Source organism: Mastomys coucha, unplaced genomic scaffold (assembly GCF_008632895.1).
Source record: "Mastomys coucha isolate ucsf_1 unplaced genomic scaffold, UCSF_Mcou_1 pScaffold12, whole genome shotgun sequence".
NCBI classification, from domain to species: Eukaryota; Metazoa; Chordata; class Mammalia; order Rodentia; family Muridae; genus Mastomys; species Mastomys coucha.
The window spans coordinates 5,628,539-5,635,013 of NW_022196894.1; the positions used below are offsets into that span (position 1 = coordinate 5,628,539).

A 6,475-nucleotide genomic window follows, 5' to 3' on the forward strand; every position below is an offset into this window, starting at 1 on the left:
TCTGTGCCCCAGTGTAAGGGAATGCCAGGGCCAATAAGTGGGAGAGGGTGGGGTGACAGGCATGGGGAAGGGGGAGGCAACAAGGGTTTGTTTTTGTTGTTTTTGTTTGTTTGTTTGTTTTTTGGAGGGGAAACTGGGAATGGAGAAATTTACATGTAACTAAAGAAAATATCTAATAAAAAAAGTTACTTTTACAGGATTCTTTACAGCTCATGTTTTACAGTGATGGAGAGACAGTGACCAGTGTTCTTATATGTGCTTGGGGGCTTTCCTGTACTAAACTGCTACATAATCAATAGATAATACCTCAGGTCCTTGTCCTTAGCCTATTGCAACACAGCGATGTCCTCTCAGCTGCCATGCCTGTTTGGTTTCCAGACAGTGGTTGGGTGGTCCTCTGGACACTAAGCATCCTTAGCCTGTGCTTTGGACAGGCAAATACATCAGACACTTAGTGCTCCAGAATCAGAGCTCACATTGTGAAGGGCAGGAGTTGGTGGATGAAGCTTGGCTTTCTTTACCACAGGCGGAACATTTCTATCTGTGTCTGGAAGTTTAGATGTTCTTTGTGAATGGAGCCTCACTCATCTCTGGCTATCTATGCATGCGTGCCACCCCTGTGTGGGACAAGTACGACTGGAGAGAACAGGCCTGGAACAAGGTATGAGGTCAAAAAGCTTCTGAAACCCTGAAAATCTCATCTTGAGACCTGGCAGGAGTCAGGATTACTTCTCCTGCCGTATAACCTGAGGACCCCAACTCCATATTTCTAGGAGAAGGCACATAGCCTCTTGGCCAAATTATAGGTTTAAACACCTGGAATCCCTCTTTATGCAAATGAATCTTTCCCAGTACCAAAGTTCCAGCTAATAATGTCCCTTCTTCTGGAAAAGCTCTACCCACCACTCAAGGTTTATAAAGCCCTGTTACTGCAGAATAAAGAGAGCTGCTGTTTCACAAAATACTGTCTGAGAGATCTGTTTCACTGAATATAACCTAGAAGAGCTTTGTCTCTGGTCCTCCTCCACAATAAAGGGGTTGTAACACTGCAAACCATCAAGAAGAAGGCCAGGCCGACGTCCAGCAAACCCACTGCCCAGTCAAGCTTTGTCCTTTCATTTCAGCTGACTTGCAATGGTGCCTGAATACCCTGAGGGCAGAAGCAGAGCTGGGCCACACCCCTGGGTTGGATTTCTTCTTTTCCCATGTTCTTTCTTGATTTCTCTCTGGCACAAGCTGGGATCTTCCAAAGAAAGATTTGTGCACAGGTTCTATTTCAGGCTGCATTGTTCATTTAGTTGGTGGGTTACTTACATATCACTGTGATAAAGTATAGCAGAAACAACACAGGGCAGGAAGGATTTATTTTGTCATGGATTTAATCCATTGCCATGAGGAGGCTGTGGAGGAATTCTGTAGTTCTTTGCATGGAAGGAAGGACATATGTATATGCTTCTGCCTAAGGACATTCAGGCACCATTGCAAGGGGGCCAGAAGGAAAGGAACAAAGCTTGGCTGGTCAGGGATTCCTGGGCCTTGGCCTCTCCTTCTCCAAAACAGTTTTCAGGGTTCCAGCTCCCTTTTGGGGGTGGGGTGAAACAATTCTTATAGATGATATTCAGTGAAATAACCTTCTTAGATGATATTCCATAAAATAGCACCTCTATTTATTCACAGCCTATATAAACCCTGGGGAGTGGGTAGGGGTTTTCAAGAGAGTTTCCATTACTCCACAACATTTGCTTGCCTCAGATTCTGAAATCATCCATTGACATTCTCGGTATGGAGGCTCCACAGCGTCAGTTGGTCTCCTGGGAGTCTAGTAGTCATCTAGGCTCCACCCATTCAGGAACTTTGGGCCTCCCAAAGGTCTATCCTTCAAAGACACATGACTGGGTGGTGTCTCATCTCAGGAATGCCATCTACTTTCTGCTTGGCTGGCTGGCCAGTGAGCCCCATGGATCTGCCTGTCTCTGCCTCCCTAACAGTAGGATTACAAGCTCCTAACACTATGCCCAGCTTTTCACAGTAGGATTACAAGCTCCTAACACTATGCCCAGCTTTCCACATGGGTTGTGATGATTGAACACAGGTCTTCATGTTTGCAAAGCAAAGACTTTGGCAGTGGGGCTACCACATCAGCCTTTGTCTATCGTTCTTACCTTCTAGTAACTGATTAAGGCAAGTTCTGTTATGATTCTATTGGTCAGATGAGGAAACAGACACCTAGGAAGGCTCAGAACTGGTTTCAAGTCTAGAACTTGCCTGTATGTTGTAACGGGGGATGTAGGGCCCGAGCCCTTGGCATTTCCAGCTTTCCAATACCTAGAACTCTTGTTTGATGCTTGTGCTAAGACACCTTCCTGTGCCACCCCACTTGCCATAATGAAGTCTAAGCACAGCTATTGTCCTTATTGGGCAGACCTAACCACCCAGCATGGCTTGTGTAAGCCTTGCGTTCTAAAGTTATTTCTCAGGGTTCTTGAGAAGGTAATTGCATTCAGCAGCTTTCTGTGAATCCAAGAAGCATCTAGTTTTATACTCAGAACCTTTGGGTGCAGCAAAGTCCATTGCTCACAAGCCTCCTGCACAGACTACCTTGGATCGTATTATGTTCAGCTACCAATAGCCCTTTAATTATGAACATTTCATTTACTTATTTTTCAAGGCCACAAAATATTCACTTAAGGTAGCTCATCTTCACAGACAAACATAAATAAATCAGACCACTTTCCCATGAATTATGCATTTAATGCACATCTGTAAAACTTCCCTGTCAGTGATAGGATTGTGAACATATGGGGTTTTAATTGGACACTAAATCAATTTTCATATCTCTGTTGATGGAATTTTAAAAATGATTCTTAGCTTTATTTAAAATGTCGGTCCTTGTTACATGATAAAAAACAAATCCTCCAACCCCTGTGATGCTGACATTCACTGCTTGTTCTCATTTTAAATAATTCAAACCTTAGCTCAGGCTACCTATGATAGCGAGATTAGAGTGGTTAGGAGCAAATGAGTGGTGGAATGCTGAAGCAGCACCCAGAAGCAAAAGGTAGAAAAATGATTGAATTACTGAAGAAATCTGTGCATGGTAAGAGCACAGAAGAGGCTCGCTGGGATAAAGATGGAGAGGAGAGAAGAAGAACATGTGTAATTACCCATTCCTCCCTCCATGGCTCACTTAATCTGTATTCTTGTCTTGCAAGGGCTGTTCCATTTTAGAGATGTGAAGATTAAGATTATCAAAGTCATGCTCCACCCCCTCCCCACACACAACACCATGCAAGAATCATCCCTGGGTGGTGACTCTGGCTCCTGAGCAATTGATCTTTTTCATATGGAGGGCTTCATGGACAAGTTAGTAAAATCTTACTTGAGCCACACCTTCCTGACAGGTGACTGTGCTGATCAGCTTTCTGTTTCTGTAACAAAATGCCTGAGATAGTTGGCTTGAGGAGGAAAGACTTTGGCTCACAGTTTAAGTGGCTTCAGTCCACCGTGACTCTGTTCTACTGTTTCTGGCCTTGTGAGGCGAGAATCATGGTGCAGAGGGTGAGGTGGAGCAGAGCTTCTCTCCTTCTGGTGGCTGGGAAAGAAGGAGAGATGCTGATGAGAGGGAGGGATAGAGAATCCTGAAAATGAAATATACCCTTCAAGGACAGACCCACTGACATACTTCCTCCAAATGGTCCACAACCCCTGATTTCTGTTATTTCTTCATAGCCTATTAAGCTATGCATCCAGAAATGGATGAATCCATGGACAAGATCACAGCCACCAAGACCCAATTACATCCCAAAGGTCTGAACTCTGCTGCATTGAAGACAACATCTGAGCTTTCCAGGGCGTGTGTGGAGCAGGTAGGTGGTACCATGCCCTGTTTCTATGCTGTGGGAGCTTAAAGCACCACCCTGCGACACATAACTGGGGAAGGCAGTTCATAGTCCAAAATGGAGAGTCCACAGTGGTTTCTGGCCTCCTTTATGGGAATCTGAGCAACAAGAGAGAGAGCCAGGAACAGGGTGTCCTTAGTACCTTTCTCTCTAAGCATCTGTGAGCCAGGGAGAGAGGGGAAAGGCAGAGTCCTGGAAGGGTAGAACTGGTCTGATTTTGAGGGAGTGCCAGGAGAATACAGAGGGGCTGGAAGAGAGATAGATGGCCTTCCCGGGATTTTAGGTGCTGCTGTTTAAGGCCTTCTCTGCACCCATTCTTGCTTGTTCATACTGGTTTATTTGAGGGTGGATATAAATGCATACACTTTATTCGAGGTGAACCAGAGATTAAATACGTTTTGCAGGAAGGAATGCCCAAGTAGGCAAGGTCATTGGCTGAATGCTTGGGTGCTGTCTAGACACCTCATTAGCATGGAGAACTCTATGTGTTTATGCTACATTCCCATAATCTTCAGGTGTGGTGTCATGGTTACGAGATCTAGAGCAGGTAGAGGCAGGTAGGGAATGGCTCCATTCCTGCCTTTCTCAATTCTGAGATTTCTGGGGTTTGAGCTCATTCAGCCTTACTGTTCTTATGCCTGTCTGATGACATGGCCCCACATGGTTGCGATCCAAACCATAACAACCACAGTATGACCACTACTTAGTGGAGTGTTACGCTGGACAGCTCCCTAGTTAAGCGCTGCAGTTCTTCAGTGGGCTGTGGCGAGACAGATTTTATATCCATGGAGGGAATGAGCTTTACCGCAGTGAGTGTAATCAAGGAAGCCTGCAGTAGCTCCAGTGGGACAGCACCAAGTGAACTTGGAAGCTCTTGTGAGTGTGTAAGTGGAAATATTTCCGATGTCTTTCAGATCAAAGAATGTATGAAGCCATAGCAAGAAGGTGTTTACCTGCAAGCCAAGGAGTGAGTCCTCAGTTGTGGACTTCCAACCTTCAGAACAAAAATAAACTTGTTTTGTTAGTCATTCAGTGTGTGGATTCCCTAAGGGGAAAGCACTGTCACAACGGTTCTTACAAGACTTTGGTGTGCTCAAGGACATAGGTTGATGTGCATTGTGCTATGCCTTCTATGTGAGGGCTTCAGCTTCTGTCTCTGTTGTCCCCTCTGGGAGGCACCACAGTGTCAATCAGGCCTCTCTTAGGAAGAGAAAATTGCCTAGGGAAACCTCTCTGTCAACAATAGGCCCACCTAGTGTGGTCAAGGCATGGGGAGTTTCACAAAGTATCTCAGTAGAGTCTCTCAGAAACTTTCTGTCGCTGAGGAAAATGAAAGTACAGCCAGAGAAAAGTCTGTCCTAGGTTTTATAGTCAGCTACGAAGTAGTGATGCATAGGGCCAAACCTGAGCAGAGCTGACCCTAAAATCACTGTGCTTACCCACTTATTAAGGGTATAAGCACTTCCAACATATGCACAATGGGGGCCATACTGCAATAAATTCATGGTAACTTGAAACTCTCACAAGTAGGAAATGCATTATATATACCTATCGTCCTGGGTATCACAACTGAGCTACCCAGTACTCTGTGGTGTCAGATGCTCCTCTCTGAGTTCCAAGCTGTCCAGGTACTGTGGCTTGCTGCCACTGTCAACCATCATGAGAGAGGACTGTATTGCATCTTTTTGTAAGCAACCAAGAAAATACAAAATTCAAGATTCAAAATACTGTTTCTGCTGAATTCATATTGATTTCATGTCATCATAAAGCAGAACTGCCATAAGTTGGGGACCGCAAGCATTTGAAGACTGAATTCAATGATTGACAGTGACCACAGGCTACGTGCAGGGGTTGGGTAGTGTGCTGTAATGCCTATAGTCATTTTTCTCACTGAAGCTTCAATGGTCTCATCGTCAGGCACTATTACTCCTTTGTCCCAATGAGATAGCAACTAATAAAAACAGAACTGGACTGTAGACTTAGGTGCCTGTGTTTAACAACTAGCTTTGTTGGTAACTACTGAACCCTCCCCAGTGGGCACACACTGCACTGGACCACAGTGACCTCAGCACAGTTACATTTTCCTGAAGATGATGGAGAGTATTGCTGGAATTGCACAGTGGGGACTGAGCTGGACCTCTCAGCCTCTTGGGCTCCCAGATCTCTGTGTTCTACCACATGTATGTTCCTATCACTTCATTCTTCTCTGATCCTATGGACGCTCCCAGGTGGCCTGAAGGACTTCTTAACCCTAACGGGTAGAACCTTCCCTGGGGGAGTGAAAGACAGCCAAGCATTCTCTAGGGAACTAGCCTTGGAAGGCACCCAATTCTTATTTTCTCATTATTTTGATTCTGAGTTTCTGCAAATTGAAGACTCAGGAGCAGGATTAGGCAATTTTCTTGCCTCCTGTAATGCACTTTCTCTGAATTGGTTCTATCAAGACAATTATTTGAAGTCTCTGGATTGCTCCCGCAGGCAAGCCCGAGAAGTCAGATGGCACATCTTCATATAAAGACAGGTCTTGGGGATGCTTTCATCTGCCTTGGCCTTGCAGGCACATATAGAGAAGGCAG

At 45.1% G+C, this 6,475-nt stretch overlaps 1 long non-coding RNA gene across 2 annotated transcripts in view; it reads left to right on the top strand.

Annotated features, from left to right (window-relative positions):
- The window catches only part of LOC116084952, a 30,481-nt gene extending 25,554 nt beyond the window's left edge, over positions 1-4,927 (top strand). Inside the window, exons 2-4 of one of the 2 annotated variants that reach the window (XR_004116329.1) lie at positions 527-661; positions 3,730-3,866; positions 4,814-4,927. This is a non-coding gene — a long non-coding RNA (uncharacterized LOC116084952). The remainder of the gene's footprint in view (positions 1-526; positions 662-3,729; positions 3,867-4,813) is intronic. The other variant, XR_004116328.1, reaches the window with a different exon arrangement.
- The last annotated feature ends 1,548 nt before the right edge of the window (positions 4,928-6,475 follow it).